The 27,998-nt window shown below is 40.2% G+C and overlaps 1 long non-coding RNA gene across 1 annotated transcript; it reads left to right on the top strand.

Moving 5' to 3' along the window:
* The first annotated feature begins 453 nt into the window (after nt 1–453).
* LOC117064573 lies at nt 454–17,168 on the top strand. Its single transcript, XR_004429538.1, has 3 exons — nt 454–715; nt 16,041–16,089; nt 17,113–17,168. It is a non-coding gene; the product is annotated as an uncharacterized LOC117064573 (long non-coding RNA).
* Nucleotides 17,169–27,998: the final 10,830 nt, after the last annotated feature.

The raw sequence follows: 27,998 nt of genomic DNA, 5'->3' as shown, positions 1-27,998 counted from the left end.
GTGACAAATAAACCCGGACTCTCAGCAACGCAAAAAAAAAAAAAGAAAAAGAAAAAGAAAAAAAAACACTGGCTGGTGACCTGGAGTAAAAGATCCTCACATATCATGTGAACCAGGAAACTCGGCACACAGATCGAGGAAAAAAACACCAGGAGAGCCAGTAAAGTATTTCCTTGGTAGTCAAGACTAAAGAAAAAGCCACAGGGCAGTAAAGCATTCCTTGGTTAGGACATACCAAGGAGAGAGAAACTGCAGGGGCGGTAAAACATTCCCCAGTCAGGACTAAGGAAAGAAAGCCACGGGGGGGGGGGGGGGGGGGGGGGGGGGCGGGGGGGGGGACGGTGAAGTATTCCTTAGTCAGGATGTCTTGGAGGTCAAAAAAGAGGTGAGAAATCCCCATTGAGGGGGTTGAACCTCAAAAAGAGGTGAGAAATCCCCATTGAGAGAGGGTTGAACCTCACACAAACCTCTGGTAGTAAAAAAATATGTGTATATATATTCAAAACTCCCCTTCCCCCCTTCTCGAGGAAAGAAAAAGGCTAAGCTCCTCTCCCACTCATTGCTCCCCTAGTGGAAGAGGAAGGAGAGGGAGGAAAACAGCAGCAGAGGGAAAGGAAAAGACCAGCAGAGAGGAAAAAGAAACTAGGAGAGGAAGTCAGAGAGAAAGAGAGCAAAAACAGCAAGTGTGGGGCCAAACAGCCAGGCATGCCAAAAGGTAAGTTCCTCCCCCCAGCCAGGCTCTGTGTGAAAAAGAGGGTGAGGACCAGTGCCAGGAGGAGAGCAGAAGAGGTGAAAAGGCATAATTCTTGCAAGTTGTGGCAGACATCTGCCAAGCCTCAAGGCTAGTGAAGGCCCGGGGCCTGGACTGCAGCCGTGCAAATCCCACCCAGCCCAAGAAACTAAGTGTAGGAAAAAAGGGGGAAAAAAAAAGTAAAAAGTGAAATCAGAGAAAAATAAAAACAGGAGAAATAGACAGCAGCGCATATGTGGGGGTGAGGGCCATGCCTTTGCCCAGCCCTGCTGGCTGCAAGACCAGAAGAACTCAGAAAGGAAAAAAGAAACAGAAGATGACAGAGAGAGAGAAAGAAAAATAGAGTGCAAATGAGAGAGAGAGAAATAGAAAGAAAGAGTAAGAGAGAAACTGGAAGAGACAGAAATCAAAGAAAGACCCAGAAGGTGAAACTAGGAAAGGAAACAGTGTAAAGGAAGGCAGAAAGTTAAAACATGTTGAAGATTGTCTGTGAAAGTCATAAGAAAAGTTATAAAAAGGAATTTATGCAACAAATATTGTATAATTTAAAAGTAATTAGGCCTCCTGAATATAAAACTATTTTAAAAACAGTTTATGTGCAAAGTATGTAAGAAAAATAAAATACACTTTTAATAACAGGATTATAAGGAGGCATAAGAATATGGATTTTTACCTACATTAAAAGGTTAAAAAAATTTGTTTTAAATAAGCAAGTTTTAAAATGTTAATTGTAAAGGAAATTCTGTATGTAAATATATTAGCTAAAGTTAAAGAGGTATCATCCAGTTTTTCTGTGAGCTGGACATTAAAATAAAAGCACAATATATTTTTCTTAAAGCACTAACCTGCTCTTTAACAAAAATTATAAAAGGTTAAAAAGAGTCTATAAAAATCTTACCTTATAATCAGACATTAAAATTGGATACATAACATCTATAAGATTTTATTAAAATTAAGTTTAGCATTAATAGCACATTAAAGGTAAAATTTAACTTATCTGGTATAAAATCATACAAAAAGCACTGTCAAATATAAAATGGTGTTTAGTTTTCTTAAGGCCCGAAGGTGGCCAGGTAAGTCACAAGGTCCCTCATCCCCAAGGTCACAACGCACAGGGGCAGTGAAAGCCACGAGAAGGCCAAGACCTTAAGACGGGTCAAGGCCGCTGTGTCCCCTGGGCAGTGCTGAGCAGGAATGGAGCGGGAGGCATCACCATGAGGCCTCAAGCCCCAAGATATGCAGCAGAAAGTATATACTTAATTTATCTTCCATTTTCCCTTCCCTCAGAACTAAAAGTCTTTTAGCACAGGTACCACCCCTAGAATTTCCAGTACACCAGCACCAGCCTAAAAATCACGTTCTCATCAAAAGAAAGAAAAAAACTCGAGTCAGCCTAGGAAGGACCCTATTTTATGCTGTTAACCACTGAGACTGCCGTGGCACAGCCAAGAAAGAATGGACCCACCATACTCGAGTCAAGAAAACATCTTAGGTTACTGTACTAAGATCAAGCCCTACTAAGTTAAAGAAAGCTTAATTTTCATATGCCTTCTATATTGCTTCCTTTTCTTTCCTTATTCTGTTACTAGCTCCTTTGTTATTAATGTAACTATGATAACTCACCTCAGACCATTGCCTTTAATGCTTGCTCTATCATACCTTGTGGAAATGTAAAAGATCAACGACAGCTAGCCTTTTCACACAAATATTTATATCCTGGCCCTCTAATTGACACAGTTACCCCTAGCACCCATCATTGTGATCACCTGCAGCCAAGATGCTGATTTTCTGATCCTACAGCCTGGGAACCTTGTAGTAAATAGGACTGTGTCCTTTAAACTACTCAGGAGCAAAGTTAGACTTCCACAAAAAAGGTTTGTGCAGATCTAAAACCTTTCATCTATTTCACTGAAAACACTACCCCTTCTAACTGTCAGCCTTATCAATGTAACCCTGTCCTTCTCTCTGTCACCACCTCCGCCTTAACTAACTCTAGAAAATACGCATTATTACCCCATCTTCTCCTCCTTCAGTGGCCTCAGTTCTAGATCCCCCACAGGTTGCTCCTACATCTAATAAAACTAGAGTGTCTATTGTAAAGACACTGGCAGACCTTAGCCATCAAGACAAAATATCAAGATGCAAATGCCAAGCTGGAATGGATTAAATATTCCGTTCGCACTTTAAATAAAGGCAATTATTACGCTTGTATGCATGATAGGTCAGAGGCCCAGATTATCGCCTTTCCACTCGGATGGTCTCTTTATAGACCAGATATGGACTGTATGGTGGATCTTTTTCAGAATCCCACTGCTTAGGATAATCCATCATGCTGAGCTTTCTCTGCTATTTCCTGAAATTCAACACCCTGCTAGTCAGCCCCTGAAGGCAATCCAGCTTCCACCTCTAAATGCCAAGTTTACTTTGGGCCTCTCATGGCAAGAGGAAAATCTGGTTTCCTTGGAAGCATAAAAAGGTGCAAGGAGCTCAAGCCTTTCCAAGAGCTTGCCCATCAGTCCATGCTTAGCCATCCCCAGGCAAATGTATGGTAGTACTATGAAGGACCTTTACTGGACGCTCTGCCAAATAATTAGAGCAGGACTTGTGCTGTAATCCAATTGGCTATCCCCTTCACCCTGGCATTTCATCAATCTAAAAAACTAAAAACAAAACACCGCAGGCCAAGAGAAACTCCTTATGAGTCCTTTAATCCTATAAATGCATAAATGCATAGGATAATGGCCTCCAGTTACATCCGTGTGGCTGCAAAGGATGTGATTTATTTTTTCATGGCTGCACAGTATTCCATGATATATATGTACCACATTTTCTTTATCCAGTCCACTGTTGATGGACATCTAGGTTGATTCCATGTCTTTACTATTGTGAATAGTACTGTGATGAACATATGAGTACATATGTCTTTTCAATAAAATAATATATTTTCTTTTAGATATATACCCAGTAAAGGATTACTGGATCGAATGGTAATTCTATTTTGAGTTATTTGAGAAATCTCCAGCCTGCTTTCCACAGTGGCTGGGATAATTTACATTCCCACCAATAGTGTATAAACATTCTCTTTTCTCTGCAGCCTCACCAGCATCTGTTATTTTTTGACTTTTTAATAATAGCCATTCTGACTGATGTGGGATGGTATCTCACTGTGGTTTTGATGTGCATTTCTCTAATGATTAGTAATGCTGATCATTTTTCCATATATTTGTTGAGTACCTTTCATATGCCCATTGCCATTTATACATCTTCTTTTGAGAAAGGTCTGTTCAAATCTTTTCCCCATTTTTGATTAGATTATTATATCTTTTCCTATAGAGTTGTTTAAACTCCTTATATATTCTGGTTATTAATCCCTTATCAGAGGGGTAGTCTGCAAATATTTTCTCCCATTCTTGTGAGTTGTCTCTTCACTTTGTTGATTGTATCCTTTGCTGTGCAGAAGATTTTCTTTTTTACTTGATGTGAACCCATTTGTCCATGTTTGCTTTGGTTGCCTGTGCTTGTGGGATATTGCTCAAGAAGTCTTTGCCCAGACTCATGTCCTAGAGATTTTCCTGAATGTTTTCTTGTAGTAGCTTAATAGTTTAGTCTTATATTTAAATCTCTAATCCATGTTGATTTGACTTTTGTATGTAGCGAGGGATAGGGGTCTAGTTTCGTTCTTTTGCATATGGATATCCAGTTTTTCCAGCACCATTTATTGAAGAGACCTTCTTTTCCCCAGTGTATGTTCTTGGCACCTTTGTCAGTGAGTTCACTGTAGGCATGTGGATTTGTTTCTGAGTTCTCTATTCTGTTCCATTGGTCTATGTGTCTGTTTTTATGCCATGGCCATGCTGTTTTGGTTACTATATTTCTGTAGCATAATTTGAAGTCAGGTAAGGTTATTCCTCCAGTTTTATTCTTTTTGCTTAGGATAGCTTTGGCTATTCTGGGTCTTCAGCAGTTCCATATAAATTTTAGGATTGTTCTTTCTATTTATATGAAGAATGTCATTGGTATTTTAATAGGGATTGCATTGAATCTGTAGATTGTTTTGGGTAGTATGGACATTTGAACAATATTGATTCTTCCAATTCATGAATGTGGAAGATTTCTCCATTTTTTGGTGTCCTCTTCAATTTCCTTCATCACTGTTTTATAGTTTTCATTATAGAGATATTTTACTTATTTGGTTAATTCTTAGGTATTTGATTTTATGTGTGCCTATTTTAAATAGGATTACTTTTTAATTTCTTTTTTATATTATCCACTGTTGGCATATAGAAATGCTACTGATTTTTGTATGTTGATTTTGTATCCTGCAACTTTACTAAATTTGTCTGTTCTAATAGCTTTCTTGTGGAGTCTTTTGGTTTTTCCAAACATAAGATCATATCATCAGCAAACAAGGATAATTTGACTTCTTTCTTTCCAATTTTGGATGCCCTTTATATCTTTCTCTTGTCTGATTGCTCTAGCTAGGATTTCCAGTACTATGCTGAATAACAGTGGTGACAGCGGGCATCCTTGTAGTGTTCTAGATCTTAGAGGAAAGGCTTTCAGTTTTTCCCTATTCAGTATGATACCAACTGTGGATCTGTCATATATGGCTTTTATTGTGTTAGGATATTTTCCTTCTATCCCCAGTTTTTTTTTTTTTTTTTTTTGAGGGTTTTTATCATGAAGGGATGTTGAATTTTATTACTTTTCCAGCATCAGTTGAAATGATCTAGTTGGGCATGGTGGCATGTGCCTGTGATACCAGCTACTCAGGAGGCTGAGGCAGAAGAATTGCATGAACCCCGGAGGTGGAGGTTGCAGTGAGCCGAGATCACACCACTGCACTCCAGACTGGGCAACAGAGCAAGACTCCATCTGAAAAAAAAAAAGACTGGGCATGGTGGCTCCCTGTAATCCCAGCACTTTAGGAGGCTGAAGCCGGCAGATTGCTTAAGGTCAGGAGTTCCAGACCAGCCTGGCCAACATGGTGAAACCTCATCTTTACTAAAAACACAAAAAATTAGCTGGGCATGGTGGTGCACGCCTGTAGTCCTAGCTACTCAGGAGGCTGAGGCAGGAGAATCACTTGAACCCAGGAGGGAGAGGTTGCAGTGAGCCAAGATTGCGCCACTGCACTCCAGCCTGGCTGACAAAGTGAGACTCCATCAAGAAGGAAGGAAGGAAGGAAGGGAGGGAGGGAGGGAGGGAGGAGAATCACCTGGTTTTTGCCCATTCTGAAGAAGAAAGAAAGGAAAGAAAGAAAGAAAGAAGGAAGGAAGGAAGGAAGGAAGGAAGGAAGGAAGGAGAAAGGAAGGAAGAAAGGAAAGAGAGAGAGAGAAAAGAAAGGAAGAAAGAAAGAGAAAGAAAGAAAGAAAGAAAGGAGAAAGGAAGGAAGGAAGAAAGGAAAGAGAGAGAGAAAAAAGAAAGAAAGAGAAAGAAAGAAAGGAAAGAAAGGAAGGAAGGAAGGAAGAAAAGAAAGAAGGAAAGAAATCATATGATTTTTGTCCTTCATTCTGTTGATATATCATGGTGATTGATTTGCATATGTTGAACCATCATTGCATCCCAGGGATAAATCCCACTTGGTCATGATGAGTGATCTTTTTTGTTGTTGAATTTGGTTCGCTAGCATTTTGTTAAGGATTTTTGCATGAATATTTATCAGAGATACTGGCCTGTCGTTTTCTTTTTTTTGATGTGTCTTTGTCTGGTTTTGGTATCAGAGTAATACAGGGCTTATAGAATGAGTTTGGAAGTATTCCTTCCTCCTCTATTTTTCAGAATAGTTTGAGTAGGATTCATATTAGTTCTTCTTTAAGTGTTTAGTAGAACTCAGCAGTGAAGCCATCAAGTCCTGGGCTTTTCTTTACTGGGAAACTTTTTATTATAGCTGCTATCTCATTACTTGTTATCAGTCTGTCAGGTTTTAGATTTCTTTCTGATTCAATCTTGGTAGGTTGTGTGTATCTCGAAATTTTTCCATTTTTTCTATATTTTCCAATTTATTGACATATAGTTGCTCATAGTAGCCTCTAATAATCCTCTGAATTTCTGCAGTATCAGTTGTAATGTTTTCCTGTTCATTTCTGATTTTATTTGGATCTTCTCTGTTTTTTATTCATTAGCCTGGCCAGAGGTTTGTCAATTTTGTTTAACTTTTCAAACAAAGCAACTTTTTGTTTCATTGATCTTCTGTATTTTTTTATTTCAATTTCATTTATTTCTGCTCTGATCTTTATTGTTTCTTTTTTCCTACTAATCTGGGGTTTTGTTTGCTCTTGTTTTGCTAGTTCTTTAAGGTACATTGTTAGATTATGTGAAGTTTTTTTCTCTTTTTTGATGTAGGCACTTACTATAAACTTTCTTCTGAGTACTGTTTTTTCCGTATCACATAAGTTTTGGTATGTTGTGTTTCCATTATCATTTGTTTCACGAAATTTTCCCATTTCCTCCTTAATTTCTTTATTGACCCATTGGCAATTCAGGAACATATTGTAATTTTCATGTATTTGTACAGTTTCCAAAATTCCTTTTGTTATTAACTTCCAATTTTGTTCCATCATGGTTAGAAAAGATGCTTGATATTATTTTAATTATTTTGAATGTTTTAAGAGTTGTTTTGTGACCTAACATATATTCCATCCTTGAGAATGATCTGTGTGCTGAGAAAAAAAGAATGTGTATCCTGCAGCCATTGGATGAAATGTTCTGTAAATATCTGTTAGATATATTTGGTATATAGTGCAGATTAAGTCCAATGTTTCTTTGTTAATTTTATGTCTGAAAGATTTGTCCAATGCTAAAAGTGGGTGTTGAAGTCTCCACCTATTATTGTATCAGGGCCTATCTCTCTCTTTAGCTCTAATAATGTTTCTTTTATATATCTGGGTGCTCCAGTGTTAGGTGTATATATATTTAAAATTGTTATATCCAGTTGCTGAATTGACCCTTTGGTTTGGCTGTGTCCCCACCCAAATCTAAACTTGAATTGTATCTCCCAGAATTCTCACGTGTTGTGGGAAGGACCCAGGGGGAGGTAATTGAATCATGGGGGCCAGTCTTTCCCATGCTATTCTCGTGACAGTGGATAAGTCTCACAAGACCTGATGGGTTTATGAGGGGTTTCCACTTTTGCTTCTTCCTCATTTTTCTCTTGCTGCTGCCATGTAAGAAATGCCTTTCACCTCCCACCATGATTCTGAGACCTCTCGAGCCATGTGGAACTGTAAGTCCAATTAAACCTCTTTTTCTCCCCAGTCTCGGGTATCTCTTTATCAGCAGTGTGAAAATGGACTAGTATAGTAAATTGGTACCCAGTAGAGTAGGGTGTTGCTGAAAGGATACCCAAAAATGTAGACTTGACTTTGTAACTGAGTAACAGGCAGAGGTTGGAACAGTTTGGAGGGCTCAGAAGAAGTCAGGAAAATGTGAGAAAGTTTGGAACTTCCTAGGAACTTGTTGAATGGCTTTGCCTAAAATGCTGATAGTGATATGGAAAATGAGGTCCAGCCTGAGGTAGTCTCATATGGAGCTGAGGAACTTTTTGAGAACTGGAGCAAAGGTGACTCTTGTTATGTTTTAGCAAAGAGACTGGCGGCATTTTTTCCTCTACCTTGGAGATTTGTGGAACTTTAAACTTGAGAAAGATGATTTAGGGTATCCGGCAGAAGAAATTTCTAAGCAGCAAAGCATTCAAGAAGTGATTTGGGTACCGTTAAAGGCATTCAGTTTTATAAAGAAGGAAGAGCATTAATGTTTGGAAAATTTCAGCCTGACTATGTGACAGAAAAGAAAAACCTATTTTTTCTGGGGAGAAATTCAAGCTGGCTGCAGAAATTTACATAAGTAGCGAGGAACCTAATGTTAATCCCCAAGACCATGGGGAAACTGTCTCCAGGCCATGTCAGAGACCTTCATGGTGCCCCTCCCATCACAAGCCCAGAGACCCAGGAGGAAATAATGGTTTCATGGGCCAGGCCCAGGGTCCCCATGCTGTGTGCAGCGTAGGGACTTGGTGCCCTTGTCACAGCTGCTCCAGCTGTGGCTTAAAGGAGCCAATATACAGCTCAGGCTGTGGCTTCAGAGGATGGAAGCCCCAAGCCTTGGCAGCTTCCACGTGGTGTTGAGCCTGTGGGTGCACAGAAGTCAAGAATTGAGGTTAGTGAACCTCTACCTAGATTTCAAAAGATGAATGGAAACACCTGGATGCACAGGCAAGTTTGCTGCAGGGTTGGGGCCCTCTTGGAGAACCTCTGCTAGGGCAATGCGGAAGGGAAATGTGGGGTCAGAGCCCCCACACAGGGTCCCTACTGGGGCACTGCCTAGTGGAGCTGAAGAAGAGGGCCACTGTTCTCCAGAACCTAGAATGGTAGATCAACTGACAGCTTGCACTGCGTGCCTGGAAAAGCCTCAGACACTCAATGCCAACCTGTGAAAGCAGCCGGGAGGGAGGCTCAACCCTCAAAGCCACAGGGGCAGAGCTGTCCAAGACCATGAGAACCCATCTCTTGCATCCGCGTAACCTGGATGTGAGACCTGGAGTCAAAGGGGATCATTTTGGAGCTTTACAATTTGACTGCCTCTCTGGATTTCAGACTTGCATGGGCCCCATAACACTTTTGTTTTGGCCAACTTCTCCCATTTGGAATGGCTGTATTTACCCAATACCTGTACCCCCATTGTATCCAGGAAGTAAAGGTTGCTTTTGATTTTACAGGCTCATTGGTGGGAGGGACTTGCCATGTCTCAGATGAGACTTTGGACTGTGGACTTTTGGGTTAATGCTGAAATAAGACTTTAGGGAACTGTTGGGAAGGCATGATTGGTTTTGAAATGTTAGGACGTGAGATTTGGAGGGGCCAGGGGCGGAATGATATGGTTTGGCTGTGTCCCCATCCAGATTTCAACTTGAATTGGTATCTCCCAGAATTCTCATGTTGTGGGAGAGACTCATGGGGAGGTAATTGAATTATGGGGGCTGGTCTTTCCCCTGCTATCCTCATGATACTGGATAAGTCTCACGAGATCTGATGGGTTTATCAGGGGTTTCTGTTTTTGCTTCTTCCTCATTTTTCTCTTGCTGCCACCATGTAAGAAGTGCCTTTTGCCTCCTGCCATGATTCGGAGGCCTCTTGGCCATGTGGAACTGTAAATCCAATTAAACCTCTTTTTCTTTCCAATCTCAGGTATGTCTTTATCAGCAGCATGAAAACAGACTAATACACCCCTTTATCGTTACATAGTAACCTTCTTTGTCTCTTCTTATAGTTTCTGATTAAAATCTATTTCATCTGATATAAATATAGTGACTCCTGCTCTTTTTTGGTTTCCATTGGCATGGAATATCTTTTTCTGTCCCTTTATTTTCAGCCTATGTGTGTCTTTATAGGTTAAGTGTGTTTCTTATAGGCAGCAGATCAATAGATCTTTTTTATTCATTCAGCCAGTCTGTCTTTCAATTGGAGAGTTTAGTCCATTTACATTCAATGTTGTTGTTAAGAAGTAAATAGTTACTCCTGCTATTTTGTTATTTGTTTTCTAGTTGTTTTGTTGTCATCTCTTCCTTCTTTCTTTCCTACCTGTCTTCCTCTAGTGAAGGTGATTTTCTCTGGTGATAGGACGTAGTTTCTTGATTTTTATTTTTTGTGTATTTATTGCATGTTTTTTGGTTTGAGGTTGCTGCAAGGGTCACAAACACTATTTTTGTTGGTTTGTTTTGTTTTTTGTGTTTTGTGGGTTTTTTTTCTTTTTCTTTTTCTTTTTTTTTTTTTTTGAGATGGAGTCTCACTCTGTCAGCCAGGCTGGAGTGCAGTGGCTCAATCTCGGCTCACTGCAACCTCCACCTCCCGGGTTCAAGCAATTCTCCTGCCTCAGCTTCCTGAGTAGCTGGGACTACAGGCATGTGTCACCACACCTGGCTAACTTTTTGTATTTTTAGTAGAGATGAGGTTTCACCATGTTAGCCAGGATAGTCTTAATCTCCTGACCTCATGATCTGCCTGCCTCGGCCTCCAAAAGTGCTGGGATTACAGGCATGAGCCACCATGCCCAGCCAACAAATACCGCCTTATAACCCATTATTTTAACATGATAACAACTTAACACTATTTGTATACACAAACAAGCAAAAAGAAAACTAATACAAACTCTACGCCTTAACTTCACCCACCTGCTTTTTAACAGTTTTTTGTCTCTATTTATATATTGTATTGACTATGTCTTGAAGAGTTATTGTAGTTGTTGTTTTTGATTGATTTCTTTAGTCTTTAGTTCATCATTTAGTCTTTCTACTTAGGATAAGGGTAGTTTACACACCACAGTTACCGTGTCATAATATTCTGTGTTTCTGTGTACTTACTATTTTATCCATGAGCTTTGTACCTTCAGATGATTACTTATTGCTTTTTAACGTCCTTTTCTTTTGGATTGAAGTACTCCCTTTAGCATTTCTTGTATGAAAGGTCTGGTATTGATGAAATTCCTCACCTTTTGTTTGTCTGGGCAAGTCTTTATTCTTCATGTTTGAAGGACATTTTCACTGGATAATACTATTCTAGAGTGAAAGTTTTCTTCCTTCATCACATTAAATATGTCATGTCTCTTTCTCTTGGCCTCTAAGGTTTCCACTGAAAAGCCTGCCGCCATATATATTGGAGCTCCATTGTATGTTATTTGTTCCTTTTTTCCTGCTGCTTTTAGAATCTTCTTTTGTTTCCTCTATGTATTTTCAGTTAGCCTGTCTTCAAGCTCCCTAATTCTTTCTTCTGTTTGTTCATTCTGCTATTAAAAGACTTTAATGTATTCTTTAGTAGTTTGCATTTTTCAACTCCAGAATTTCTGCTTTGTTCTTTTTAATTATTTCAATCTCTTTGTTAAATTTATCTGATAGAATTCTGAATTCCTTCTTGGTGTTATCTTGACTTTCTTTGAGTTTCTTCAACATAGCTATTTTGAATTCTCTGTCTGAAAGGTCACATATATGTTTCTCCAGGATTGGTCCTGTTGCCTTATTTGGTTAGGTCACATTTTCCCAGATGGCATTGATGCTAGTAGATGTTCTTCAAAGTCTGGCATTGAAGGGTTAAGTATTTATTGTAGTCTTCACTGTCTGAGCTTATTTGTAGCCATCCTTCTTATGAACGCTTTTCAGATATTTGAAAGGACTTGGGGTTTTGTGATCTAAGCTGTATCTGCTTTAGGGGGAAACCCAAACCCAGTAATGCTGTGGTTCTTGCAGTCTTATAGAGGTACCACCTTGCTAATCTTGAACAAGATCTAGGAAAATTCTCTCAATTACCAGGCAGAGACCCTTGTTCCCTTCCCTTACTTTATCTCAAACATACAGAGTCTCTCTCTCTCTGTTCTGAATCACCTAAAGCTGTGGATGGAGTGACAAAAGCACCCCTGTGGCCACCACCACTATGACTGTACTGGGTCAAACTAAAGCCAGAACAGAGCTGAGTCTTGCCCAAGACCCACTGTAACTTCTCCCTGGCTACTTCTTATGTTTACTCAAGGCCCTGGGGCTCTACAATCAGCAGGTGGTAAAGCCAATCAGGCCTGTGTCCTTCCCTTCAGAGCAGCAAGGTCCCTCAAGCCCCAGGTGGGTTCAGAAGTACCACCTAGGAATCAGGGACTAGAGTCAAAAACCTTAGAAGTCTACAGGGTGTTCTGTTGTATTCAGCTAGGCTGGCACTCAAACCACACAGTGCATTTCTTCCGACTCTTCCTTCCCCTTTCCAAAGGAAGAGGAGCCTCACCATAGCTACTGCCACCCGAGGCCATGAAGAGTACTGCCAGACTACCATGGTGTACTGTTAAGGCCCAGAGTCTTTTAAGTGAGCTTGTGGTGAATGCTGCCTGGCCTGGGACTCATCCTTCAGGGCACTGAGTACCATTCTGGCCCAGGACAGGTCCAGAAATGTCCTCCAAGAGTCAAGTCCTGGAATTGAGGACCCCAGGAGCCTGCTTGGTGCTCTACACAACTGTGACCATAGTGGTATCTAAGATGTAAGACAAAGTCTTCTTTACTTTTCCTTCTGCTTTTCTCAAGCAGAAGGAGTTTTGTCCCATAGCCACCATAGCTGGTTATGTCCTGAGTCTCACCTAAAGTCATCAAATCTCAGAAGTTCACCAAGGCCCTCAATGTAGTACCTGAATATTGCTGCTGGTTTTTTAGGGCCCGAGGGCTCTTCAGTTAGCAAGTGATGAATGGTAGCAGTACTGGGTCCTTTCCTTCAAGGCAGCCAGTTCTCTTCTGGTGCAGAGTGTGTCTAGAAAAGTTGTCTGGGAGCCAGGGCCTGGAATAGGGGCCTCACAATTCTGACCAGTGCCCTATCCTACTGTGGCTGGGCTGGGATCCTAGATGCAAGACAAAGTTCTCCCTCTTCCCTCTGCTCTCCTCAAACAGAAGACAGGGGTTCTCTTTGAAGCCACAAGCTGTGTAGCCTGGGCTTAGGAGAGGGGTGATGCCAGCACTCCCTTAGCTGACCTGGCCAGTGTCTCAGTATGTCACATGTCCCCCTAGTCCACTGCCTCTGGGCCTAATTCAGCACCAGGACTCACCTACAAGTTGCAGTCCTTATGGCCTAGACTGCCTTTCAAGTTTACTTGCAGAGAGAGTGCTGTAGCCCGTGGTGGTGAGGTTTGCAGGAACTCAAGTTTAGATCACTGGGTCCCTCCCTATGTGGGCAGGTCAGCTGAGTTTGGTCTGTGTTTCCTTTCTGTTCTAACAGAACAGCACTTTCAATGACTCACAGTTGGTGTGTTCTCCCTCCCCCAGTGTCCAGAGATGCCCACTGCTGCTGCCAGGGGTAAGGGAGGGGTGGTGTCTGCGATTCAGGATTCTTTTTTTCTTTTTTTAATCTCTTCAGTGCTTCTTTCAGTGATATGAATTTAAAACCAGGTACTATGAGTGGTCACTTGATTTTTCATTCTTATGAAGGTGTTTTGTCTGTGTAGATAGCTTGGTGTCCTTGCATTGAGGGACAATCAGTGGAATTTTCTATTCTGCCATCTTGCTCCACCCTCCTGAAATTATTTTCTTAATTTAGTTTTGGATTATTCATTGCTATGAGTAGAAACAAAACTAATCTTATTTTAACATAGCAAACAGCATATTGACAAAACTAAGTTTTAAGTGCTAGTTATATACTCAATACTTCCATGAATGTATTAGCTGTAATAGTTTGTGTGTGTATATCTTTTAAGATTTCCTATCTATAAGATCACATGATCTGCAAATAGTTTTGCTCCTTCCTTTATAATTTGGATCCCTTTTGTTTGTTTGTTTGTTTCCTCCATAATTGTTCTAGCCAGAACTTTCAAAACTATGCTGAATAGAAGGGACAAAAGCAGGTATCATGTATTTTTCCTATACTTAGGGGAAAGCTTTCATTCATTCTTCATGGAGTATGATGTAGCTATGTGTTTTCCCTAAATGCTGTTTATCATGTGTTGTAGGTGAGCGATGACTATCTGGGTTGGTGGTGCAGAGATAAAAGAATTTACCAAGACAATTGTAGGTAAAGAAAGGTAGATTCATTAAAGAAAGTATGAAAATATGTTGTGAGGAGGCAATGTGCAGGCCAGCAGTAGAGGAGGTGACTACAAAGAAACAAAGGCTTGCTGGAGATTTTATAAGATGGAACTTGGAAACTTGCATTCTTCTGTCAGCCAGGATGTTTGATAAATTGAGGCATTTTATGGTAAGCAGGAAGTTTGTAGGTTATGTATGTTATTTGTTCAGGAGGACTATATGTCTTGGGTCATAAAGAAAAACAGACCTATAATTCATTTACTTCCTCTTTTGTTTATATAACTATGAAGAAAGACATATTTATAGTTTATTTGCTCTATCTTTTTGCTTTCCCTTGGTCCCGCCAGCCTGACTCCTTTTCTCTAATTAGGTCTCTACATCATGTTAAGTAAGTTCCATTCTATTTCTAATTTGTTGAGTATTCTTGTCATTGTCAAATACTTTGCATAAATCAAGACGGTCATTCATTTTCCCCTTCATCTTGTTACTGTGGTGTATTACATTGAATAATGTTCATAAGTTGAGCCACCCTTGTATTCCTGTGATAGATTCAACTTGATCATAGTGTATAGCCTTTTTAGTATGTTACTTGATTTGGTTTACTAGTATACATTGACTATTTTTCATATGTTTTCATTGGGAATGTTGGTTTGTGGTTTTCTTGTCTTGAGGTATCTTTGTCTGGTTTTCATATCAGGGTAATGCTGGCCTCAAAAAATGAGTTAGAAAGTATTTTCTCCCCTTCTATTTTTTGAAGAGTTTGAAAGGGATTGGTGTTCATTCTTCAGTAAATGTTAGGCAGAATTCACCAATGAGACCAACTGGTCTTGGGCTTTTATTTGTTGGGAGGCTTCTGATTATTGATTCTATCTTTTTAGAAGAAGTAAAGTGTTTAGAAGGTGTAAACATATCTACTGTTATAGACATGTTCAGATTTTCTATGTCTTCTTGAGTCAGATTTCAGGGTTTGTGTGTTTCTTGCCCATTTCATCCAGGTTTTCTAATTTGTTGGTATACAATTTGTCCATAGTATTCTCTTTTAATCCATTTTCTTTTTGTGTGTCCAGGAGAACGCCTTCATTTAACTTCTTATTTTAGTAACTTGAGTCTTCTCTTTTTTCTTACTGATTTGTTTGAATTCATTGTAGATTCTGGATATTAGTCCTTTGTCAGATGTGTAGATTGTGAAGATTTTCTTTCACTCTGTGGGTTGTCTGTTTATCCTGCTGCCTGTTCCTTTTGCCATGCAAAAGCTCTTTAGTTTAATTAAGTCCCAACCATTTATCTTATTTTAAAAAGTTAACTGTAAAACAGCCTCAGGTAGGTCCTTTAGAAGGAATTGCAGAAGAAACCATTGTTATCCTAGAGATGTGATTTCGGTCAAGTTACTTTACCCCACTGAGTTTCAGTTTTTTCAACTATAAAATTGGAGTAACAATAGAACTACAAAATAAGAATGTAGTTCTGAAATTTAGATGAGACAACTTGCAGAAAGCAAATGGTGGAATGCCTGGCATGGGCATTACATGAGCTGGCTGATACTGTAGGAAGTTAAGGCCTCAGTGCAAGTTTGTAAAGACGTGAAAAATACAATGCGAGGAACAGGGTAGGTTTTTTAGTACAATTTAGAGTAGTTAGATTAAGCAGGAAACTTACCAAGTTACCGTAAAACTGACAATTAAATAATAATAGCTGTTAGCTAAGTTTAGAAAGCCAGTCTCTTCTAAGTAATTACTCAGGTTTTCCTTTTAGAAACTGCTTCATACAATGCGTCACCATCATTTAACAAAAGGCAAACAATGTAAGAAATCTTCCTTCTTATACGTCTTTTTCTAAATTATGGAAAGGCATATTGAAAGTGATTCACAGGCCGGATGTGGTGGCTCATGCCTGTAATCCCAGCACTTTGGGAGGCCAAGGCAGGTGGATCACGAGGTCAGGAGTTCGAGACCAGACTGACCAACATTGTGAAACCCTGTCTCTACTAAAAATACAAAAATTAGCCATGTGTAGTGGCACGCGTCTGTAATCCCAGCTACTCAGGAGGCTGAGACAGGATAATCGCTTGAACCTGGGAGGCGGAGGTTGCAGTGAGCCAAGATTATGCCAATGCACTCCAGCCTGGGAGACAGACTGAGTCCCCATCTCAAAAAAAAAAATAAAATAAAATAAAGTGATTCACTGTGTAGTTTAAAGTTTAAAAGTTTAGGCCAGGCGCGGTGGCTCAAGCCTGTAATCCCAGCACTTTGGGAGGCCGAGACGGGCGGATCACGAGGTCAGGAGATCGAGACCATCCTGGCGAACACGGTGAAACCCCGTCTCTACTAAAAAATACAAAAAACTAGCCGGGCGAGGTGGCGGGCGCTTGTAGTCCCAGCTACTTGGGAGGCTGAGGCAGGAGAATGGCGTAAACCCGGGAGGCGGAGCTTGCAGTGAGCTGAGATCTGGCCACTGCACTCCAGCCCGGGCGACAGAGTGAGACTCCGTGTCAATTAAAAAAAATAAAAATAAAAAATAAAGTTTAAAAGTTTAACCCTTAGAATATGCTTTAAAACAGAGAGAAAAGAAATAAAATTATGAAATGAAATGGTATAAATTATAAAGTACCTTTTGAAATCCTTAATGCCATAATTAAAGAGAAAACATTTTCTTTAAGTGCAATCTTTTCAAAATACGTAATTAGCAAATTATTACTGCATCGTCTATCTTGGGCTTGTAATTGAGACTTCTGACAATTATATCCCCAAAAGATTTATACACTACCAATTCTACGATTACTGACTATGAAAATTAACCATTTTTTCTATGCATCACATGTACACAGCTTCCAAGTGGAGCATTGGTTTATAGTCAGCAAGATAAGTTCCAGTCCTGGATCATCCATTTACCAGCTGTGGACTCTGGCAAGTGACAATTTCTTTCATCTTGACTGCTTCAATTAGTAAAATGTAATCAAGGTTATTATGTAACTAAAATGAGATAATATAGAGCTTGATAAATAATACTCAGCAAATATTAACTTGAAAATAAAATGATAACTTCTCTTTTATCGTTTCCTTGTTCAGATCAATCCAAAGGTCACTAAGTGGCAAGAGAAATGAGTATGGCAAGGATAGGGGGAATCCTGTGGTTACCCAAATCAGAATGCTAAAGCCCAAGCAAGGTGAGGATGCTGGACTAGTTAGGAGTAATGGAGCCCAAGTAGAGCAAGAAGAACATCAGTGAGAGGAGAAGCCTGGTGTGGGATGTTGGAGCCCAAGCAGGTAGGGAAAGCATTGCACAGGGAGTGTGGGATGCAGCAGCAATGACAGACTGGTGACATACAGAAGGCTTGATCAAAAATATATCAAGGCTTCTCACTATTGAAGAAGGAAGTTTCAAATATGGAAGGAGAGAAAACATGAATGAACCCTGTGCTGTTAGATTGGAATTGGAGATCTCAAAGTGAACCCATGGTTTTCAATAGGGATATAGAAATATAGATGTAAAAATGTGCTTATGTATGTATACAAGTATATACATGTATTAACTAGCTCTGTCCATTGAAAACAGGAAGTAACAAACCCCCAGTAACAATGAGCACACCTGGCTCTGACATCTTTTCTGAAGACTATTCTCCGAAACAAGATCCAAGGCTCCTTGGAAAAATGGCTGATCCCAAGTCTAGTACAGGGAAACTATAAGATGAGCCTGGGACATCTTTGCCAGGAAGTAAAGAAGTGCTGAAAGACTTATGAGAACATGTCAAAAAGACTCTTGAAGGAGTTCTAACTTGCAGGGGTCTGACCCAGACCCCGAGCCAGCGATTGATGAATGAAGTACACTGATACACAGATAATCTGCTTTGCCCGTCCAGCTGTCCCAGCCGCTTACAGACTCCCTGGAGAGTACTGTAAACAGTTGTGACTGTGGCCCTGACCAGCTAGTGAGACTCGCATTTACTTGGTAAAGATTAATTGACAGAGGCTTGAGTCAACAGCACTACAGGGTAATTGACACGGTGGACTTCCCAAGTAGAAAGACTTGGGAGTGAGACTCGCATTTATTTGGTAAAGATTAATCGACAAAGACTTGAGTCAACAGCACTACAGGGTAATTGACATTGTGGACTTCCCAAGTAGAAAGACTTGGGAGTGAGACTCGCATTTATTTGGTAAAGATTAATTGACAAAGACTTGAGTCAACAGCACTACAGGGTAATTGACACTGTGGACTTCCCAAGTAGAAAGCAATTAAGTACCTGTGGTACATCAAAGGTTAGTCTTAAGACCACATGAGTAAATAAGCTAGATAGATAACTTCCCCACATTCCTTAGTTACTAATTTAACTTATTTAACTAAAGGTAAAGGGAACAGGCCACCTTCAGCCAGATCTATTACTGAAGTTATACAAACTCTCAGGCCTTACAAGAGAGTTTGTTGCTATTACTATAACTATCTTTAATATTTTTCCCACCAGACTAATTGAACACCCACACTCACTGACCAAATCTGGAATAATCTGAGCATCAAACTAAGTAATGAAAGCAACTGGTTTTAACCTACTGAATAAGATAGGAACCCATGAGTCCACACTGAAATAAATAAATGAATGGACAAATTGAAAGTCTGATGAGGAACAGGATATTTGCATAGTCTCAAAGTACCTCCTTACAAAGTATTTATTAATTACAAAGGGAAGAAAGAGTAATTTTACCGTGGAGAAATCTAGCAGACACCAATCAGTGACCAAAGTTAATATCACCAGTAATGAGGTGAATCAAAATTGTCACCATTGCTATGATATTACTATCAAAGATGCAATCCTAAATCTATTCATAAGAAAACATTAGGTGAACTCAAATTGAGAGCTATTCTACAAAATAATTGGCCTGTAATCTTCAAAAGTGTTAAGGTCATAAAAGCCAAGAAAGACTAGGGAACTGTTCCACACTGAAGAAAACCAAACAGATATGACAACAAAATGAAACACATGATGCTGAACTGGACCACTTTGCTATGAAGGACATCATTGAGAAAATTGAGGAAACTTGACAGAATTTGAGGATTATATGGTAGTAGCCTATCACTGTTAATTTGCTGACTTTGATGGTAATACGATTATGTAGAAGAATGTTTGTAGGGAATACATAGAAGTAGTCATGTAAGTTGAGTGATCGTGTTAGCAACTACACTCAAAAAATTTCAAAAAAAGTTCTTTTACTGTACTTGCAACATTTTACAACTTCGAGATTGTCTTTAAATACAAAGTAAATGGAAAGCATACAAATGAAAGAGAAAAAATACCAAATCCACTCTGAAAGAGGGAAAAGCCACCTGAGATTGTTCACATAGGAAAAGGATGATACAATGAAATGAAAGAAAGAATAAATTTTGTAAATCTCAATATTCTCCTAAAAGATAATCATAACAAACATTGTTTTAGAAATGTATGCCTCCTGAGATTCAAATAATCAGTTTCACTGTTAGTGTGAATCATAACTTCATTTAAAGCAGGAGTGCTTTACATTTCTTTCCACTATCAGTCAAAATTTCTCCTAAATAAAAGACATGTTGGGGTTATTGTAGAAAAATAGTCTAGCATATCTCTGGCTACCTTGCTTTAGTTCATGATGACTAAATAATTGAAAACTGTTCTGTATCACAGAGGGGGAAAAAAGTCTTTTCTACCATGAAAATTAAGAGGCCATTGGTTAAAAGAAAGGCTCTAGACATTAGAGCAGGAGCATCCCGATGATTTTCTCCTGGGCAGTTGAACCTCATACATATGCCTGACATTTTCAAATTAAACAAGTGCTGATCATTATTAGAGTGGCATGGGCCTTTGAGAAAATTAAGAAGTTTATAAGAATTACATTACAAATATCTAACAGGGTAAGGAATTACCATTATCACTTGAAGCAAAGAGACATTATCACCATCAAGCATTTTTTAAAAAAAGAATAAGAATAGAGAAGAATAAAGAAAAAAAGAAATCAGAGTCAAGTAGATTCAATGGAGTAAATGGAGAAACATCTCAGGATAATCAGAAAATTAAGACAAAACTTACCTGGTCTGAGGCAACATAAAATAGCAAAGGCCTCATAAGTTTATTTTATACTAATCCGACCCATATGCTTGGGAAATGTATGTGTTCCTGCAAATACCTGGAAGACATGCAATGATTCCTGGCTGTAAACCAAGGAGAAGAAAAATTACATCAAAGTTACAGTCTCCATCCATAAGCTTGAATTGTTTACTAATCATCAGAGGCACTAAAGAGTTAGGAAAGGTCTGGGATGTGTCTTAGAGGGGAAAAAAGTTGTACCGCTCTACATCTTCTCCTTAAAATGGAAAGAGTAGAACACTGTGGGAGCTCCTGTAGATGGGAACAAAAATCAGAAAATGAGGCAATATTTTCATTTCTACAACCCTCTTGACACTGCCAGTCCCAGTTCACTGGTCCAATTGTACAGAAACATACTTGACGGAGATTCTTAATTAGAACATTTTTCTTGAAAAATTTTTGATAGAGAACATTTTGAAATTTATTTTTATTGCTTTCCCCCACTTGATCTTGACTGATTAGATCAAACATACATTAGCTCTGTCAGTGTCCAGGTTTTAGCCCGAACTGGAGAGAGAGAATGCAGGCAACTTTCTTCATTGAACTAAGTAAACACCGCCACAAGAAAAAGCATTTGCTGAAGAAAGAGACGAACAAAATTGCTTTTACAAGGTAGACTTGTTAAGGGCTGCATGGCTGTGTGTTTCTTTGGTGCTTTTCCTGGCCTTTTCGCCAAGCTTTGGGGATCTGGCTCTGAAGTTTGTGTTTCCCACTATCCCTGGTCCACCTGCCCACCCCTTCTGGAATGTTTTCAATTGGACACCTAAGAATTTGTGTAAGGAGAATTGTTTCTCTTGTTCTTTCTCCTGACAGAAATTACTGACCTTGCTGGTTTTGTATCAAAAGAAAAAAAAAAAATTCTTTCACATGAATCTAGTAGTTAGGTAACATTTTTGTAAGATTACATAAACAAAATAATGGTTTTGCAGGTGCTAAGAATTCTGAGAAGCAATGAGAAGATTTCTCATACACCTCAACATATTCCAAGAACAAGACGTTTTTCCATGATTTGATGACCAAGAAATCATGTTTTCTTAAGTTCAAAGTAGAAGTTTTAATATATATTTTGAGGCATTTTCACTTTTCACTTCTAATGTTAATCTATTTTAACCTTATGTATTAAGATTCACCAGAGAAATAGAACCAGTGGTATATCCTGTTGGTTCTTTAATAAATCTCCATATTTATTAAGCAAGAGAAAAAGAGAGAGACAGAGACAGAGATTAATTATGGGAATTAGCTCATGTGGTTACAGAGGCTGAGAAGCTCTGCAACTTGCCATCTGCAAGTCGGAGAATTTGGAAAGCCAGTGGGTAATTTAGCCCAAGTGTGAAGATCAGAGAACCAGAAATTCTGATGTCCAAGGGCAGGAGAAGATGGACGTGCCAGCTCAAGAAAATAGAACAAATTTGCCTTTCCTTCACCATTTTGTTCTATTGGGGTCCTCACTGGGTTGGTTGATGGACTCTCCAACCACCACATTGGTGAGAGTGATCTACTTTACTCAGCCTACCAATTCAATTACTAATCTCTTCTGGAAACATCTTCACAGATACACCCAGAAATAATGTTTTACCAGCTATCTGGGCATCCTTCAGCCCAGTTCAGTCAACACATAAATTAATCCGCACATTCCGCCTCTTCTGTTCAAATTTTCATTACCCAGTTTTAGGGATAAAATTGCTCTGGTACCTAGCTAAACTCTGAGTTAATAGAAATATTTCAGCCAGGTGCAGTGGTTGAGTCTGCCATTTTGTTTGCTATTGTGTTAATTCTTGTCTGTTTTCTTAGGTGTCCTAAGCGTCTATTTTATATGTAGCTTTGGATACCTCAGCTCTGTCTGATCATTAAAGCTGCCTTTGTCACATTCAGCCTTTCAGAATAAAATAGAGCCTCTCAGAGGGCAGAGCTACTTTCTACCCTCTCTCTAAGTTTAGAGATCTCTTTAGATTGGCAGGAATCCATAGCCGTTGCCAAAAAGAAATATTTTTTTCAAACATAGCCTATTTTCTCCAAACAATTGCTTTCTTTGTGCTGTGGCACTCTAAGTGAGAGTCCCATTTTCAGAATTTAAAAAGCTTGACTAAAGTTAAAAGGATGCATTCCTCCCTTATTTCATACAGCTAAGCTTTGATAGCATCAGTAAAAAAACTCTGACTCTTAGTTTTCTAGGGCTCTTTTCTGGGTGACTTTTTCTTCTTTTCCAGTATCTCATTTTATTCCCAATGTGATGACTGAGTTATGTGTGTCTCCATACTTAAGCTACTGGTTTTTATTGAGGTTTTTCCATCACCCTAAGATCCTAACTTAATGTTTCTGAAGAGAATATTACTAAAACATTGCATTTTATCCAACAACTGTCTCTGAGGGGTTGTTTCTGAAGTAAAATATTTACTTAAAATATGTACTTCATCACACACACACACAAAGCGATCTGAGTAAAATATGAGAAGACAAAGTAGCTCCCTGAAATTAAAACATATTTAGGGATATCATTTATTTTTCTCCTCAGTCCGTACTCTGCTTGGGTACGGTGTCCTCCCTATTCCATCTCCTTAGCTCACATTCTGGTTATTCACCTTCCTGGTGTCTGTTTTTCACTTTTTTTCCTCACTCCCCCGACTCCACTTTCTAATGGCTATCATGTCATCTCCCCTTACCCAGTAATGTTTATTCTTTAGAATTACTCTTTTTTTTGGCAGAGTCACCCTCTGTAGCCCAGGCTAGAGTGCAGTGGCGCCATCTCGGCTCACTGCAACCTCTGCCTCTTGGGTTCAAGTGATTCTGCTGCCTCTCAGCCTCCCGAGTAGCTGGGATTACAAGCACCCACCACCACACCCGGCTAATTATTCTTTAGAATTCTTAACCCATTCAAGCAATTATGAAAAAACTCTCTTATTCCCCCATCAGCTTACCCTGTGTATTAGTTTCCTGTGGCTGCCGCAGCAAATGATCACAAACTTGGTGGCTTAAAACAACAGAAATTTGGCCGGGTGCGGTGGCTCAAGCCTGTAATCCCAGCACTTTGGGAGGCCGAGACGGGCGGATCACGAGGTCAGGAGATCGAGACCATCCTGGCTAACACGGTGAAACCCCGTCTCTACTAAAAAATACAAAAAAATTAGCCGGGCGAGGTGGCGGACGCCTGTAGTCCCAGCTACTCGGGAGGCTGAGGCAGGAGAATGGCGTGAACCCGGGAGGCAGAGCTTGCAGTGAGCTGAGATCTGGCCACAGCACTCCAGCCTGGGCGGCAGAGCGAGACTCCGTCTCAGAAAAAAAAAAAAAAAAAACAGAAATTTATACTCATGCAGTTGGTTGCCAGGAGTCCAAAATCAGAGTGTTAGCAGGGCCACACTCCTCTGGAGGCCAGGGGATGATGTACTTCTTACCTCTTCCATCTTCTGGTGGCTACAAACTTGCCTTGATTTGTGGCCACATCACTTCAGTCTCTGTCTCCATGGTCATATTGCCTCTTCTCTGTGTGTCAGTCCTTCATGTATGTTTTATAAGGACTCTTGTCACTGGGTTAGAACCCACTCAGATAATCCAGGATCACCTCCCCATCTGGTGATCCTTAACTTAATGACATCTACAAAGACCCCCTTTTTTTCAAAGTAACTTTCACAGGTTCTGGATTTAGGAAGTAGACATAATTTTGGGCGGGGCCACTATTCAACCCATTACTCCGAGACAATATATTTATCCCTCACAAAGTTCTCATAATCTCCTCTATGCTCCTTCCCATCGTGTTTAGATGTGGATGCATATGTATTCTAAATATCATATCTAGTCGCAGCACCCTCAAATTGTTTTGTATGGGCATTGACTTTTTCTCCATCTTACATAAAGAGCTATGAAAAACTATAGCAGTTCATGCTGCATTTTTCAACTAGTTATCACCCTTAGCCCATAATATGAAAATTCTGGAGGTGTTGTTGAGAAGGTGCAATTTTGTATTTTGCTTTTTGTTGACTACCAATAGACAGTGCTTAGTTGCCATGTTTTATTTCATTGTTTGTACAATATTTACCAGACCATTCCTTTATGTCTGTATAAACACTATAATTGTTTCTCTTTTTTTCTTCTAGTAATTATCAAACAAGTTAATTATTTCTGGAGTCGGAGATGGGAAGGGGGAAGTTTGGAAGAAATGGTATTAATGATCTTTAGTTATTACAGGAATAGTGTTCTGATTTACCAAACATCCTTTTCTTCCAAAATGTTACTTCTGCTACCTTCAGTAAGTATTAAATGTGGAAACATGAACTGACATGTATTGGGAGCTGATGGAAAATAGGTTCATGTATTGTTCTTACCTATAAGCACACATATATTTTTTACATATTTAAATGTAAATCATCTCACACAACTAAATATTTAAGCACTAATTTCAATGGATACAATTTTTTTTTTTTTTTTTTTTTTGAGGCGGAGTCTCGCTCTGTCGCCCGGACTGGAGTGCAGTGGCCGGATCTCAGCTCACTGCAAGCTCCGTCTCCCAGGTTTACGCCATTCTCCTGCCTCAGCCTCCCGAGTAGCTGGGACTACAGGCGCCCGCCACCTCGCCCGGCTAGTTTTTGTATTTTTAGTAGAGACGGGGTTTCACCGTGTTCGCCAGGATGGTCTCGATCTCCTGACCTCGTGATCCGCCCGTCTCGGCCTCCCAAAGTGCTGGGATTACAGGCTTGAGCCACCGCGCCCGGCCAATGGATACAATTTTTAAACTCTGATATATATTACCAGAACCCTTATTTTTCCAAGAGGCCAACAAGTTTGGATTCGGAATTTGTATTTTCATTCTCTTTTCAAAAAACACTATACATTTTCTAACTAAACTATCTCACTATTCTTTTTTTTTTTTTTTAGTAGAGACAGTGTTTCATCATGTTGACCAGGCTGATCTCGAACTCCTGACCTCAAGTGATCCACCTGTGCTAGCATCCCAGAATGCTCACTATTCTTTTAGTATTATTTCGGCAATACTATAAGCAAAGTTCTCATTCCATCGCCAGCAATAGACCTCTCTGAGTTCTCCTTGAGGCCACCAGTTCATTACCAGCTCTATTTCTAGAAGACCATCTGCCTCCCATTAACAGAGTTTTTCCCCCATAATGCTGGATCACATGATGGACTTAGAAGTGGAATTGCTAGGATACTAATTGATAGGAAGTAATAGATTTTTCTTCCATCTGGATCAATTAAGGTATACTCTAGCAAATGGAAATTAAACATGCTTTATTTATTTATTCTTTTTTTTTTTAGATGGAGTCTCACTGTCACCCAGGCTGGAGAACGGTGACACTATCTCAGCTCACTGCAACCTCCACCTCCCGGGAACAAGTGATTCTCCTGCCTCAGCCTCCTGAGTAGCTGGGATTACAGGCGCACACTATCACACCCGGTTAATTTTTGTATTTTTAGTAGAGAGGGGGTTTCACCATATTGCCGAGGCTGGTCTCGAACTCCTGACCTCTCGGCCTCCCAAAGCGCTGGGATTACAGGTGTGAGCCACCACGCCCAGCCTAAATATTCTTTAATATAGGGAATTATGTGCTTAAAATCATTAAAAGGACTGGGGGAGCACAGAAGGCAGGGGTTACTAGAATTCCTTCCAGATCAACACTGCAAAACCAGCCATCTTGGGGAGCTACTACTTCTGTAACAAGTGGGAAGCTAGGGAACAAGAAAGCCACAGCCTTGGCTGTGGGCTGCAGGACTGTCCCATCTCAAATGAGATCCAGGCATGAGAAAGCGGCTTGGCTCCAGAGTGTGCTGCAGCTTTGGGATTCACACCAGTGTTGTGATTGTCTCTCACCCTGTCCTACCTAGCTCTCCCAGCTGAACTGGTTTCCAAACTAAAACATGGCATGCGTGCATCTGAACAGCAAAGCTTAAATCACATTTGAATCTCTATCAAGTGTAGTTACAGAAATACAGGTTTTTACTTTCACTGTAGTTTTATTTGTTTTGTTTTACTTTCCAGCCTCTGCCATCCAGGAAGCCATGCCAGAAAAACAGTTGGAAGAGATGCTGAGCAAACCAATCAGAATCTTATGACATATAACTAACCCCTTGCTATGGTCTGAATGTTTGTGTCCCTGCAAAATTTGTATGTTGAAACCCAACCCCCATGGTGATGGTACTAAGGCGGTGAAGCCTTTGGGAGGTGATGAGGTCATGAGGACTCTGCTCTCATGAATGGGATTAGTTTCCATGTAAAGGAGGCCTGAGGGAGCTTGTTTGTCTCTTCCACCATGAGGACACATAGAAAGTACCATCTATAGGCCAGGTACGGTGGCTCATGCCTGTAATCCCAACACTTTGGGAGGCCGAGGCGGGCGGACCACCTGAGGTCGGGAGATCGAGACCAGCCTGACCAACATGGAGAAACCCCATCTCTACTAAAAATACAAAATTAGCCAGGCATGGGGGCACATGCCGGTAATCCCAGCTACTTCGGAGGCTGAGACAGGAGAATCGCTTGAACCCAGGAGGCGGAGGTTGTGGTCAGCCGAGATCACACCATTGCACCGCAGCCTGGGCAATAAGAGCAAAACTCTGTCTCAAAAAAAAAAAAAAAGTACCATCTATGAGGGACAGGCTCTCACCAGACACAAAATCAGCATGTGCCTTGAACCTCTGTGTCTCTAGAACTGTGAGCAGTAAATTTCTGTTGTTTCTGAATTACCAGTCTCAAGTATTTTGTTAGAGCCACCCAAATGTACTAAGACAGAAACCCCCTTCACCACTTCCCCCTGACGCCCTCCTCTCACTCTTACCTCTGTATTACAGTGCTACTCCTGGAAAGGTTTCTGTTCTCACTGTCTCAACTTCCTAACCTCCTACTCATTTCTTAACCTACAAAATACTGTTAGGGCCAGGCCTGGTGCCTCATACCTGTAATCCCAGCACTTTGGGAGGTGGAGGTAGGTGGATCACTTGAGGTCAGGAGTTCAAGACCAGCCTGGCCAATATGGTGACACCCCATCTCTACTGAAAACACACACACACACATATATATGTGTGTGTGTGTGTGTGTGTGTGTGTGTAGTATTCCACCTCTGTTGAAACACCTCATATCACAGGATCTATCCAATCTCTCTTTTTTCCCCTTCTATTCTCCTTTCCCTCCTATTTAGTGTCTTCCAAGTTCTGCATTTAGCATCTCACTCTTCTAAGTCTGTATATTCTGATCCTATCTGCTTGTACAGCATTATCTACCATAGGGGTTAATCCCCCGTACCCTAATACCAGACATAACATCTTTCCCAAGAATAGACTCAGATCTCCAACTGCATCCTGAATGTGTCCACCTGAATATCACAAGCACCTCAAATGCAACACGTCCAGTACTAAATTCATGGTCTTATTTATCATTGTTTGAATCTGATATTCAAAATCTGTTCTTCCCCTCTGGACTATCTGTGTGTAACCTGCACAACTGCACCCATAGGCTGAAGCTAGAGCCCTGGAAGTAAATTTGATTCTTCTCTTCCCTTTTCTGTTACTATATTCAAACTGTCTCAAAGGCCCATACCTTCAGTGTAAGGCTTTTACCTGAGTTCTGAGTTTAACAATTGCTCTTTAAAGAAAGACCTCAGACG

The sequence above is a fragment of the Trachypithecus francoisi genome, unplaced genomic scaffold (genome assembly GCF_009764315.1).
Source record: "Trachypithecus francoisi isolate TF-2019V2 unplaced genomic scaffold, Tfra_2.0 Lachesis_group2, whole genome shotgun sequence".
Classification (NCBI taxonomy): Eukaryota; Metazoa; Chordata; class Mammalia; order Primates; family Cercopithecidae; genus Trachypithecus; species Trachypithecus francoisi.
Note: the sequence above shows the minus strand (reverse complement) of the source record. Positions and strands in the feature narration are given on the sequence as shown.